The 14,738-nt window shown below is 40.0% G+C and overlaps 1 non-coding gene across 1 annotated transcript; it reads right to left on the reverse strand.

Annotated features, from left to right (window-relative positions):
• Positions 1-14,356: 14,356 nt before the first annotated feature.
• LOC131252344 (small nucleolar RNA R71) lies at positions 14,357-14,463 on the reverse strand. The gene has a single exon (XR_009174371.1). It is a non-coding gene; the product is annotated as a small nucleolar RNA R71 (small nucleolar RNA).
• Positions 14,464-14,738: the final 275 nt, after the last annotated feature.

Raw genomic sequence — 14,738 nt, forward strand, 5'->3', positions numbered from 1 at the left:
CTCATAAATTACTAAGGTAAGGGACGGACCCCAGGGGACCAAGATCGAAGAATTCATACACCAGAGATCCGAGAAAATCAAGCAATTCATGTTAAACGGGCCTGAAAATCGTCCAGAATGCAAGATCACCATCCGTTCAGGTTGAAACTTTATATCTGGCCTGAGGACCATAAATTAACCGTACACGTCAAATTTCAGCCATTGGATCCATGTGGAAGTGGCCCAACGGACAGATCAGCCCATAAATCATCAATTTGGGGCCCGCCTGATATCTGGATATGCTTCAAATTTGGTCTCAGCCCCTTAAATGGGGTGATAAAACGGATGGACAGAAAGGATTTCCTAAAAACATCAACGTGGGACCCACTTCACGAGAGAGGGAGTTCACAAAAGCTGTGCACTCGCTGTGCGCCAAATTCCACAAAGTCGGTCAGCGTATTTGCATAGAAAATGCCCAGTGGATGCACTTGTTTGAATTGGGTTTTGATAGTGGGCCCCACGCATTGTCCAAATGAACGATTTGGACCATCCATATTCTCTAGAGGGGGGGCATAACCATCACCATGGTGGCCTTTCGTCCTTTGCGCACGTACACACGTGGATCACCAAAAAAAATGTAAGATGGACGGCGAGTTGATTTGATACAGTAGACCGCACCAAAACCCGATAAAAATCACTCATTCCCGACTGGTTTTTTGCCAAGAATCCAATGAACAGGGTGAATTTATCCGAAAACACCACTATGGGGCTCACAGAGCATCTCTGCACAAGATTCTTCCTATTACGCACGATCGGACGCAACCGACCGCAGTGGGCCGTTTTGTGATCAAGAGCACGGCAAGATCCATGATCCAAACCATCCACATGCTGCAACAAGTGGCCATAACCCTGTCCAAGAAGTCAGTTTTGAGTGAAATGGACGGTTAGCCTTCCAAACTTGGGCCAAACGCAACCTTTTTCAGCGTTTTCTTGATACGCAGAAACAAGGCATGCGTCCAGGTCTTCTACGCATTGAACTACGTAAATAGAGTCAGTTCTATGACTCTACCCGACTGGCTTGCTACTATAAAGAGGGAGAGAAAGGCGTGGAGATGGGGAATCAATATCCTTGCACACGTGAAGACAGAGAGAACGAGAGATAGAGAAGTTGGCTAGTGTTCTTCTTCTTCTTAATCTCGGTTTCATTATTTTCTTTCTTTTCCTATGACTTTGTTTAGAGATTTTTTCTTCATCATGTCAAGCTAAACCTCTTAGCTAGGGCTAGTAGGTGAAGCTTGTAGTGAGATGGGAGACTTTTCTTTATGCCTTTGATTTAAGTTTGATTTATGAACTCTATTTGATTCTAGTTTGTTTATATGGATGCCTTTAGTTTTTAATGATTTGTTGTGAGTTAAATTACAATGAATCTGCAATATCTTCTGGTATTTTCATGCATGTATGGAGGTTATGGTCATAAGGACCCTATTGTTCACTATCGTCTCATGGGCATGGATGGATGATGGAACCCTTCCCTACGTTCATAACTCTCTCAAATTGGATGTGGATTGGTTAAATTCTGTTGTTTACTTTGTCTTACTGGCATGGTTTTGTGATGGAATCAATTCTAATCCTCATCTTTCTCATCTCTTGAAAATTAGATCAAAGGAAGTTCAGATTTGATTTTTAAGGTTATATCAGGCATAGACATCTCTGATTTCTACAAGTGGATCCTTGGCACCCTAGTTTCCCACCTTTGAATTTTACAAGTTTTAGGTAAATAGTTCACAATTATTCTCTTAAAACTCCTTGATTTAGATTACATTTTTGCCTAGTTCTAGTTCGAGTTACTTTTAGATTATGTACAAGGTTCAGTCCCTGTGGATTCGACCTCGGTCTTACCGAGATTATTACTACATCACAACCCTATATGTAACACCTCGCACTTCCGATACTTGAGTGTCACCATATGGATTTAAATTAGCTTACATGTATGTGGAAACACATGTAGGTTACCTTACACGTCTCCGTCCATCGATTCTCAATCTATCCATCTTAACCCTTTGATTTTTGGACTATGACAACTCACAACACCATTATAAGATTTGAGATCAATCTGTCCATTTAACTATCACAATATGATTAAGTTAACCTTGGACTTAAATGAATGAAAAGTCTATCTTTAGAATCTTGATAGTGATGATATTTCAGAATACGCCTATTTAGTACAATTAAATAAGATAAAATAGATTTAGTGATCAAAATCACAAGATCCACCGTTTATTGGGCTACCACGTCCTATTAGACGTTCCACCCTTGAAAACACAAATCATATCAGCTGTCTTCATATCCAACCTCGGATCGCACCTAAATGCTCTCTAGGGCCCTTAGGGTTATTAGTAATTAGGTATGAGTCAATCCAACCAATAGATTGGTTGGATCGACAGGATGTCAAAAAAATAAATATATAGTAATTAAACACTCATGTGAGGTGGCCCATGCAACAACTAAAGTAAGCTGAGGAGTAGATGCTTAAATTATAGTATTTGACCAACCATAAGGATAGATTTGTTTAAGAATAAGCCCTTCAAGCGTAACGTAAAATAATAGTAATTTATGTCATTAAAGATGTCAAAATCATAACACTCAATACTGTAAATCCATAAATAAGTGGTGCCAATCATCTAAACAATTTTCAAGACCATTGAAGTTCAGATCGAAATCAATCCAACCACTGGGTCAAGGTGAATCAGCAAATACAACAGGCTAAATAGGATGGGTCACTTGAGCTTCAAATCTACCTCATCACTTGTCTGAGGATCTACTGGATGAGTAGAATAAGAGGGACGGAGTGGATTTGGAAAATACATTACGGCAGGCCCCACAAATTTTAAAACTGACCGTTGGATTGTCCGTGGCCATCAACCAAACACAAGGACCCATGAAAGGACTTAATCACATCCTAAACAAGCAAATGAATCATCATGCTCCCTCTAAACTAGGTAGGGAGCCCCAAGGATCACTAATGATCAAAGGTGGACATACTCTGACAGTTAAATGGACGGGTGTAACAACCCCACCGACACTGTATGATATTGTCTGCTTTGGGCACGCATGAGCGCTCACACAGTTTTGTTCTCGGGGTTTCCCTCAAAAGGCCTCATACAAGGAAGGTGGGAGCTCCACATATAGCCTAGGGTCAGGGCACCCATTCATCCGATGTGGGACTAACCTTATCCAACGCCCTACCAATTGGAGTGTTATTTTCGAAGCCCAACCGATCCCAATAGGACCCAGATGACAACCCACGCTCGAACCACAGCCAGGCTACGCCGGGGTGTTAGAACGGGTATCATCATATGGAATGTAAATCATCAAATTAGGCCCACCTAAGACTTAGAATGCATGATCCTTGGTCAAGGGACCCATTTAGTCGCATAGGGCATCATGGACGGAGTGGATTTCCCACGAGCATTAGGATAGACCCCACATTAGTGCACATGTGTACCAAGGGCAGTGCACCCACGGTGCGCTGGGCGACACTGCACAGTCAAACTCGGTCTGACCGAGAATTGCGAAGCAGGAAACTTCCTTCTTTTTCTGCCAACGTCCGTTTCAAATGGACTCTCTTTGTTTATGTGGATCTGTGGCACACCATGATCATCCTCATGGATGATCCAAACCGTCCATCTTGTTGAATGGGAAGTGGCGACCAAAACCATGGCTGTTCCACCTAATGTTACGCATGAGTGTGCACGCAAGAATCGACGCAAACAAGGCCTACAAACACAAAGCTTCCAAAGATGGAAATTGTTTTCCTTGCCACAGTGGCAATCTGCGTGAGAGGGAGTCCTCCAATCCCGGCCATTCATTTCAAGACAATCCTAGCCATCCAACAGCTCTCCACGTGGGAGAGGATTTCCGCCCATAAAGAAACCAAAACTGTGGCCGATTTCGACCTTACAAGTCGTATCTTGAAACGGCTTCAAGATAGTGAAATCCAGGTCATTCATCTATCATCCAACGGTCCTGGGACATCAGGGTAAGTGACAAAGGAGTTAGGGATAGAACAGCAACAGCAGAGTTCCTTTCTGTTCTTGCAGCGGCTTGAAAACGACTGTTTTCTTCATTCCTTCAAACCCACCGAGAGAACGGCGTTGGAGCTCCACTCCGACTATCCTCTAAGCCCCATGCGGTCCATACAGACCTTCTGCAATAGGCAGATTGAAGGAAAACCGTTCGGGTCAGAAAGGAAGAGAAAGAAGAAAAAAGAAAGAAATGGAAAGAGAGAGAGAAGCAGAGAAAGAGGGTGAGCTCGACTCGAGCTATACTGCACCACACTAGTCCGCCAGTGCTAATCCAACTCAATGCCAAGCTGAGCCTGCTCCAGGTCTGCTGGACGCTAGAAAACGAAAAGAAGGAAAAGAGAAGAAAGAAAAAGGAAGAGAGAAAGGAAGATAGGAGATTAAAGAAGAGGGAACACCGAGTGGGTTGCTGCCACAATCTCGTCCGAGTTGGGTCTGATTCGGGCTAGAAATGGGGCCTGTTCAGGACTGGTCCGTGTGCCGTGGGCTTAGTCGAGTCATGGTGGTTACTCAGATGCCAAGCTAAGTCTCGTTGAGGGGCCTGACTCGATCACAATTCCACCTCGGGCAGCGACGTAGTGATTAACAGTTGTATCTCCTTTGATGTTCAGCTGGCCATGGCGGATCGACTCGAGATCGATCGTGGGATCCTTAGAGCAATGCTGCTGGCCTCCTTGCAGCCGTGCAACCTTCCAAATCTAGGAGCCAGGATCGAGACCCCATCTCCAACAGGTAACACTTAAAGAACTCCCGAGTCAGGCAGGCCCCAACTCGTTGTAAATGCAGGGCCACAGCTGGGTGTGAGCTCAGTGGGCCACGCCTCCTGACGCTGTGGGCCTCACCGAGTCACGCACTCAGTGACCGCAACATCTGTCATAGGATGGGCAGTGCATGAAGCAAATCTCAGTAGGCCACATCACGTCCAATGATGTGGGTCTAAACCCTTTTAGGAACCTTGCAGCTGGGCCACGATCAGGCCCAGTTTGGGCTAAAACCGGCCAACTAGGCGTTAGGCCAAATCAAGCCAAGGCCAGTCCCAGTTCGAGGCTCAGTTTCGGCCCAATTTGCATAAGTTTGGGCCCAAGTTCATAGGTTGGGTAAATCCCTATCAACCCACCTAGTTGTAGTTAACCATTAGTAGGTTAGTTTGCTAGTATTAGCGATTATGAATACATAATATTAACCATAAGCATTATGATTGATAGATTATTTATTTTAAATTAGTGTTGATAGTATTAACCGATAATTGTTATTTATCATTACTCTACTGCTAGTATTATTTTAAATAAATTATAGGAATTTGATTTCAAAACCCTAAGCCAAAGCCTAAAGTTAGATTAGTGGATAAAACTCTGAATCTAAGTGACCTAAACCGTAAGTTTTGATCCTAATCATACAAATTGATAAGTTATTCTCTATGATATCACTATAGGTTCCTTTTACTGTGTTATTACTATTATGAGTCACTATTAGTATCATTATTCATGGGTTGTTAGATAATTTAATATAATATTAGCCGTTGTAAGATCTCCAAAATTAATAACTAATTTATTTATTAATTTTACTCATATATTACTCCCATTAATAATATCATTAATGGCCATACAAAATAGAGTTCAAATTCCATAATCAAATCCTAGAATCTAAGTTCAAGACTAAATACTAGAAAGAAAATCCTAATGTTACATTAAAACTCTAAGAATAAGTAATCTAAACCCTATGTTATAATCTCAACCATAAATAGTACGTAGAACTTGATCTAAGCATATAATTTCATAATTCGTGATAGGACCCGACTCTATGGGCGCACGTACCTCCTAACGACACAAGTAGGTGATCCTATACGTCAGGTGATGATTTCTTCCCCTTGAGCTTTCCATTTTCCCATTAGCTTAAGTGATAGTTTTTATTTTAATTTCAATTGATAATTGATATCTCCATTTTATAATCACAGGTGTTAATTGTTAGAATTGAATTACTATGTTACATGCTTGATGTTTATCCTGCATACTTCCTTATGTTTGTAGATTCCTTGTGGATTGTTTCTGAAATTTAAACTGGTACATCAGTGGGAAACTCCCACTTATAAATGTACACCCATACTCGGAATGTAACTCGATTGAATATGATTGTAATGGACCTGCGACTTAGTGGTTATTGAATAGTAGCTTGAATTGAATATTTATGTGGGCCTACCATCTAGGGGTTGCCGGGTCTAAGTGGTTTTTAAGGATGGTCTTTTGTCACATATTTTTGATATTCACCATATGTGGCTTTGTTTTTGTATTTGTCTTATATGGGTTAGACGTTTTATTTTGTGCAACCATGCAATTGTAAGCCCCATATACTGTAATATGATTTGCCACTAGTCGATGAGTTTCCATTAAATATCCTAAGATGGTAGTCTCATGAGCCGGGGATGGTAGTATGGGACCTATGCTCGAGCTGTTGGCCTATGCTAATGACAAGCCCCTGTAGTGACCTTGAGCTTATTTAAATTAGTTGATTATAACTGGATATATAACAGTTTGGCTAATCATGCATAAATGGGACAGACCAGCGTCTATCGCTATCATACGTGATGTATATATTTTGCCCGACTGGATGATCATTCCCAGGTCGATGATTGCATGGGTGACGAGCCCACTGTTCGCACGGATAAGCATCTACAAGGTGATGATTGCATTCACGCATCCATACATTTAATAAGACTACATCATGTACTATTTTGTATGCCTTATTTTTACAACTATGCTTACCTAATGCAGCGGTGTGTAATCTTGAGGGAAATTCACACTGAGTTGGTCACTCATCCATCAAATATATAACCGTACAGGTAACATAGGTGACCCAAATGATATTCATGTTCTTATTGATGAGGAGCAGGTTATAACTGACAAGGACGCATGATTGTATCTGCTAAGGATTGCTCCAGGATTTTACATCTCAAGATTATTGTAATTTATTTCGTTTCACATGTAATATTATTTCATTTTGTAATTGTCAATTTCTGAGACATTGGTTGTATAAGTCATTATGGGCAACCTCTTGTATATTCTACATGTAAATGCGAACTTTCCTTTATGTTGATTTGTCCATCCTACGCTCATTTGCTAACTCTGATAGTTGATATATATATATACATATATATATACTCGAATTTGACCATCCTTTAAGGTTAACACTTGAGTTTTTGAGAAACAGGTCATATACTCGAGTCCTGAAAACACAGGGCGTTACACTATACTTGGGGTGTGAACAAGTTTTTAGCGCCGTTGTCGGTAGGGGTGTACATCGAACCGGTAGAACCATGGAACCGGACTGAAACCGATCTAACAGTCCGGTTTGGTCTAGTTTTAGACTACACCCGTTTCGGTTCTGGTTCCAAATTTCCAAGAATCGTTGGATACAGTTCGGTTCTGGTTTTGGGCTATGTAGAACCGAACCAAACTGTGAACTGAACCGTGGAACCAATTTGAATCCGAACCATGGAACCAATCCAGGGATCAAGAGTGATAAGGATTGGAGATGATGAGGGATGATCAAGGGTTGGTCAAATATTAGCATGGGATTAATAGTAGAGGATGTGTCAGAAATGTTGCTGCTCTTGGATGCGAGTTCAATAATGGAGCATTGGCAACAGATAGTAGATTTGGACAACCGCAATGAACGTAAAGTCATAGGACGGCCGGTGATGATAGTGGTGCCAATAGTGTTTGGTTGGGGTTTTTTGAATAGCAGGTGCAGCCTTTCTGGAAACAGTGATGATTACGGATGGGTTCGGGCAGGCCTCATATTAAAACAATGATGGAGGTGGGTTTTAATGGAGAGCCAGGCAGAGAGGGTTTCGAGCAAGGGATTGGGTCACAGTCTGTTGCTGAATTAGGAATTGATCCAAACCGAACCGTGGAACCAATCCTCTTTGGCCATCACTCGCTAGCCATCCCTCTCTGAAACTGTGGAATCGATCCCAATGTAATGCCCTGAAAATTGAGGGTCGAGCAGACGCTCAACTCCTGAGTTCCAACGCATCACTTATGCAACATAGATAATGATGATTAAATGTTGTCCGTATTTGTGCATTAAACATAAGTGGGCCAAATCAGCATATTATACTCCAGAGATGATTAAATTTAGCAAGCGGAAGACTGATAGATATATAAGGCATATAAGTGGTTGTAAGTCCCCAGAGTATGAACGTATGTACAAGTTAAATAATTACATTTATAATTCCAAAATTTACAAAATGATAAGTTGTAATGTTCAACTAGTCCGTATCCTTATGATCCCTACGACGTAACTCTAGGTCTTCATAGACCCGCCAGAGAGTTGCATGTAAGAGAACTCCTTCTCATCGTCGTAGAAGGCCGGCTCCAACTCACAAGCCTCGCCATCATCTGAAACTATAATAGAGTTTGGTTGGTGTTTTAAAACACTGTCCCAGAGTGGGAATGAGTGATCAACTCAGTGGAGTTGTAAGGCAAATGTTAACATGTTATCAATTCAGTCAAGCAGTAATGATAAAGCAATACAACAAGCAGTCCTAAGTACTCTGGTTAATGCAAGGATGATATGTATTAATGATGCATGCCCTCGCTTACACTCCCTCTGCGACATCATCTCACGGTCATGCATGCTAAACTCCCACTGTGCTCAATTCTCACGCCAAAGGCACATGCAATGCAGTGCATAGTCGTGTTAGCCAAGTCTTTAATTAGACCTATTCATATAACAGATTCAGGAAGCTAAGGTACCTCCCTTTATATCAATTGCCCAAACGATGATCCATATACGGTCGTCAATCCTAGTTAATCACATACGATAGGCAAGTTATAGGGCAACGTCACCCCTGATTTAAAAAATAGTGGACAAGAAAGTTCAGGTCGCTATGGGAGGCTCGTCACCTCAGTGTTGGCCTAGTTTATACTCGACGTCACTGTGGGAAAGGCTGGTCACCTTAGCGTAGGCCGACAGCTCAAATATAGTGTCTCATACCACCGTATTCAGTTCACGAGTTTGGGTTGCTCAATGGACACTACGGGGAGGCTCGTCACCCTAGTGTAGGCCGACATCTCGACCATGGTGTCCCATACCACCATACCTGACTCATGAGTCTTAGCGGATCGTGGAACCAAGGTTAAACGAACTTTTCAGTGGTAAGTAGTACGTTAGATTCAAGCAGTTGCGTCCATACATGGTGAACATACATTAGGTCAATCGGGTTACTTGACAAGCTCGAATGGTACGAGCGCACGTTAAATTAATCGACATGGAGCGCATACACACTCCTCGTGGCCTAACTGCTGTCGATAATCACTGTATGGCTCGGATTCATCGAACGTATCCATGGTGCCAAAAGTAGGTCGGCCAATGGTCGTAAACCGTTACCGATTGCCTGGACTACATATTAGTCTCAATCATATTCAAACACAATTGGCATTCATATGTGATAGTCCAAGCAGCATGTGAAAACCAATTTAAATATAAATCTCATTTGAGCATTTCAACAACCACATAGTGCACATGTTGTCATTTCATCCATAAAGCACGTAGTAGCAATATAGGTTACATGAAGAAAACTGTAACTATAGATAAGGTAGTTGAGAATCCTATCTCAACACCCTTATTAAATACATTTCAACAAACATTTTCTCATTCAGGCATTTTATCAAACACTTAGACTACACATATCAATATACATGTAATAAATTAGTTATAACATATATTATAGCAATTCCTTTCACAAAAGAGTTGCCACACATACAACAATCATGTATTCTCAATCAATAGTCATGGCAAGCGCAACTCTAAATTTCATATTCATACAAACATTTCAACAAACACATAGAATGCATTATTTTCAACATAGTTCATATATATGTGTAACGCACAGAAGACATCGCATCTAAGTACATGTGACAGCAATCAAGTCAGTCATAAATCATTAATTGACATTGAAAGCTTTGAGAACCATAACCTAAACATTTATAGTCTACACCTTTCGTCGGTACGCCAATTACGAACTTGGCTTGTACACTACGCCTTTGTTTACTGCACAATGGCTACCGATAGCATGAAATAGGTTAGCTATTTCATCGATCTACCTGTTTGGATACCTAAAACAGATTAGGGTTACAATTCCTTATCCAAAAATGGAGTCAAAATCGCTGGTATAGCGACACGGAAGAGGGGATTCAGCATGTGGAGTGACGGAAATGAATCCCAGCAACAAACCACAACTCTCTCTCACTTCTCCTCACCTTCTCCTTCCCTTTTCTCTCTTCTCTCTCCAAGGGTTTAGAAAATTCGTATGGAATGAGAGAGTGGTGGGTTAAGGGTCTTATATAGGCCCAGAAGTGAAGTCAATAGCCACAGGGCCATGGTATACTTAGGTTATAGCCAAAAGTCATCTGTTTCGGGCCAACGAAGCTCATTTGGAGGTCCATTGCTTGCATACGGTCCGAATAAAGTTCCCTGGTAGTGGATCTATGTCAGGTTAAAGTTTTGGTTCGATCGAATTTGTGGATCGACCGTGGAGGACCAGTTTCAGTTCAACGGCCATCGTCACTCGATCAGGGCTATAAGTGCTCTGACATGTGTAGGAAAATTTTCCTGATCAAAGGGTGTAGTTGGGTCAAAATCTGATGTCTGAAACCTTAAATTTGGCCTGCAAGAAAACGGTCCAATTCACTTAAGTTTCAGTTCATTTTCTAATGATATTTGCATTTCTCACACACTTCGCTCCGAGCTCAAGTTATGCGTTTCTAGATACTATTTGAACTTGATTCCCGAGATGGTTGTCAAGCCCAATAAGGCAGTCGTAACCGTATAGCTTCGCGTTAATCGGACTTTCGACGCGCAGTCCAGGTCCGATATAGAGTTTCAAGATGGTCCCGAGAGCAACTGGGTTTTGAGATTAATCCTAGGTTTCTAGGTAATGTTAAGTTAGCGATTTTAATGATTTTCGGTCTTGCAGTTCGTATAGAAAGTGGTTTGAGCTAATTCCATTGATTATTTAGTTTAGTACTTAATTAATTTTCGTTTAATTTCTACATAACTTAATCCCTAGTGATTTCTACCTGAGGTGATACTCAGGTCTTTGTACGGATTTTTCCGAGATGTTATATTGAAATCGAACCATTTTTCACGGTCTGGTTCCGCTTCAATTTTAGGGTGCTAATGGTCTGGTTTCAGTTCCGAAATTCGTTGAATTGTTAGGAACGATTCAGTTCCAGTTTCACCCTAGAACTAGATCGAACTGACCCGTGTGCAACCCTAGTTGCCGGGGACCGCCGGTTACGTTCTTTTGAGATTAAATAGTTTTAGAATTAGGTTAAGATTAGGGTTTTTCTAGATTTAGGTTTTCTATTTGATTTCTAGAAACTAACCTAACTTTCTTGTTTTATAGGACCCTGATATAGGCTTTCTGATTTGGTAATCTCTTCCTAATTTTACTTCCTTTCTATTTCTAGATTAGGATTTGTTTTATATTTTTAGAAAATTAATTCTAAGTTTATAACTTTCCTGATTAACTTTTAGAAACTAGGTTAGTTATTTCCCTTTTTAGAAACTCTTTCTAATTTTAGAAACTAACTCATCTTTCCTTTCTTTTATTTTTAGAAACTTTCTTATTTTCTAATTTAAGTTTAGAACTTTCCTAATTTATTTTAAAATTTTTCTATATCCTTTTAGGAATTTTTCCCTTTTTAGAAACTAGTCTACTTTCTATTTAAGGATCTCTTGCTATTTCTAGACTTTCTATCCTTAGAAACTAACTTGGTTTGTTTTGTTTTGTAGATTTTTAACTTATGGACTCCAATTTGGTAACTTCTTTCCAACCCTCTCTTTCTTTCTAGATTTCTATTTCCTTTTTTTCTTTTAGGCTAGATTTAGAATATGAATTAAGAGCTGCGAGTGTTTCATGCCCAAGTGGGTTCGTGATAACACTCGACGTCTCTTGACTGAAGAAGGATTGGTTGAGAGGTTGACTATCTATTGCAGGACTAAACACCGCTCGAGATCCCCAGAGATAATTGAAGTAATGGCTGCAAACCAACTTCCTTTACCCCAATCGAGGGTGGAGGACATCCAGGACGAGAATGAGGTGCATCAAGCACCCTCACCTTATACTTTACGAGATTATTTACAACTGGTGGGGGTGAGTGAAATGGCCAAGCTATATGTCCTAGAGGGGGGGGTGAATAGGACTATGCCAAATTTTAAGATAACTACAGCGAAATATGAAATAGAGAATAGATAGCACTATATACCAATCACAGAATAGGAATGGAAAGCAACCTAAAATAGAAAAATAGAAACACAAATTGTTCTAAGGACAACCTTACACCAAAAACCAAAGTTTATGGTAGGACAACCTTATTTCTAGAACAAATAGAGAATCAGAAGCACAACGTAATAAAGAGATAACAAAAATATAATACTGAAATGTAAATCTAAATTATTACAACATTCCCCACTGTGCTTGAAATGTAAAATTTACAACATTCACATCCACACATACATTCCACAATTCTGAATGATAAAAGATAGGAAATATGAATCACACATCCACAGCACAAAGAATTATAGTGGTTCGCCTGTGTGTTCACCAACTGTTAAACAATAGCTACACAGAATGCTACTCCACTCCTAATATCCTCACATAAGAGATATTAGCGTTCACTATCAAATAAGTTTTCACAAATTCACCCAAAACCTTCACAATTGTGTCTTTTTCAAAGGGCTTACACAATTCAAAAACCCTCACTTCTGAGTTTTCTGGCTCTCCTCAGATAACCAACAGTTTTGAGATTTTTCTGGCTTAACCTCAAATAAAACCAAAACAATGTAAATTACACAAATTGTAAAATACCTGATTTTCTCCTTCGTTGTAATAGCCCAGAAGAACCAAGTTGGAGTAAAGATTTGAATGTCAAAGTTCAATGTCCAATACTCACTTTATAATGGTTCTAGGTTCTAATAGATTTTAAATTAAAACAAAAGGGCTAGCTCTAATTGATTTTGATTCCAGAAAAAGGAAAACAACAATTCCTCTTTTTCAGATTAAATTGGAATGCAAGAAACAAAACCAATTAATAAAGCTAAAGAAAGAGAATATTAAATATGCACACTTAGCTTAAATGGAGCATCGACTTATCTCTCAGAAGACCGAATTAATTTAGCTTAAAGTTCTTGTTTTATTCTGAGATTCATGCTCTATTTATAGGTGAGCAAATCACACCTTCGACTGGTCTAAGGAGCTCTATGACTGATCGTAGAACTAACAAATATTTGAAAATTTTGGGCGCGATAAGATTTGGCAGTTTTACGACTGGTCGTAGGTGATCGACGACTGGTCGTGGGTCTCCTACGACTGGTCGTAGGTTCACACGACTAGTCGAAGCAAGTCGAATTTCAACGTTGTACATTGAGTCGTAGCTCTACGACAGGTCGAAGATGCAGTCGACACTGTACCTATGACTGGTCGAACAGTCCCCAGGACTAGTCGAAGCCTAACAGAAAATTTCTAATTTTTGTAACAAACTTACGACTGATCCATGAATTTCTTAGACAGGTCAAAGCAGTGCTAGGACTAGTCGAACAAAGTCTAGGATTAGTCTTAGAACATACCAAACTCACTTATAGAAAACATATGAATTATGTATCTAAAATGACCTACTCGAAAGGTCAACCTAAGGTCAGTCATACCTCAGGAGTGAAGTAAGGACATTGACTATAGGAGATAAGTGACCTTTGAAAGTAGTGAAGCTTGAAGTCTTGATGGAGTTCAAACTTGAAAGCTTTTTGAGATCTTGAGGTAGAACTTGAAAGCATCTTCGAGATTCTTGACTTGTATATAGTGCTTGTCAACCTAAGTTGATCTTAAGTAGAGCATTGTTCTTCACAGATGCAAGCTTCATAACAGTGTCTTTGGCACCACAAATTTGAGAACACAAAGGGCTATAAATTATGGTACTTACAGTGAGTATACCCTCATGCATAGTTTTTCCTGAGAATAAGGGTATATCAAACCAAGGGTGATCCAACTCCTTCCTAAATTTCATAGGCTTGAGTCAGAAAATCCATATTTACACCTGAAAGAGTTTGATGAGATCATAGCCACTTTATATTTTCCAAACGTGTTTGAGGACACAGTTAGGCTAAAACTCTTTTCCTTTTCCTTGAAAGAAAAAGTTAAGATGCGGTTGCATTCATTACGTCCTATATCTATTGGCACATGGAATGATATGCAAAGGGAGTTCATAAAGAAATTTTTTCCATATCATAAAACGAATACCCTTAGAAAATCAATCATGAACTTCACCCAAAAGTAGGATGAAACATTCTTCCAATGTTGGAAAAGGTTCAAGGATATTGTTAGTTCATGCCCACAACACAGTTTTAAAATGTGGCACATTACACACTTTTTCTATGATGGACTGACATCTTCCATGCACCAATTGGTTGAGACGATGTGCAATGGGGAATTCATGAATAAAAATGTCGATGATGTGTGGGATTACTTTAATAAACTTGCTGAAAACGCACAATTATGGGACACATACCCAAAATCAAGTACCATGTTTAGGCCAACTCAATCTGAGGAGAGGGGTGGAATGTATATCCTAAAAGAGGATGATGATATCAATTCTAAAGTAACTAATCTCATAAGGAAAT

This window comes from Magnolia sinica, chromosome 7, assembly GCF_029962835.1.
Source record: "Magnolia sinica isolate HGM2019 chromosome 7, MsV1, whole genome shotgun sequence".
Lineage (NCBI taxonomy): Eukaryota > Viridiplantae > Streptophyta > Magnoliopsida > Magnoliales > Magnoliaceae > Magnolia > Magnolia sinica.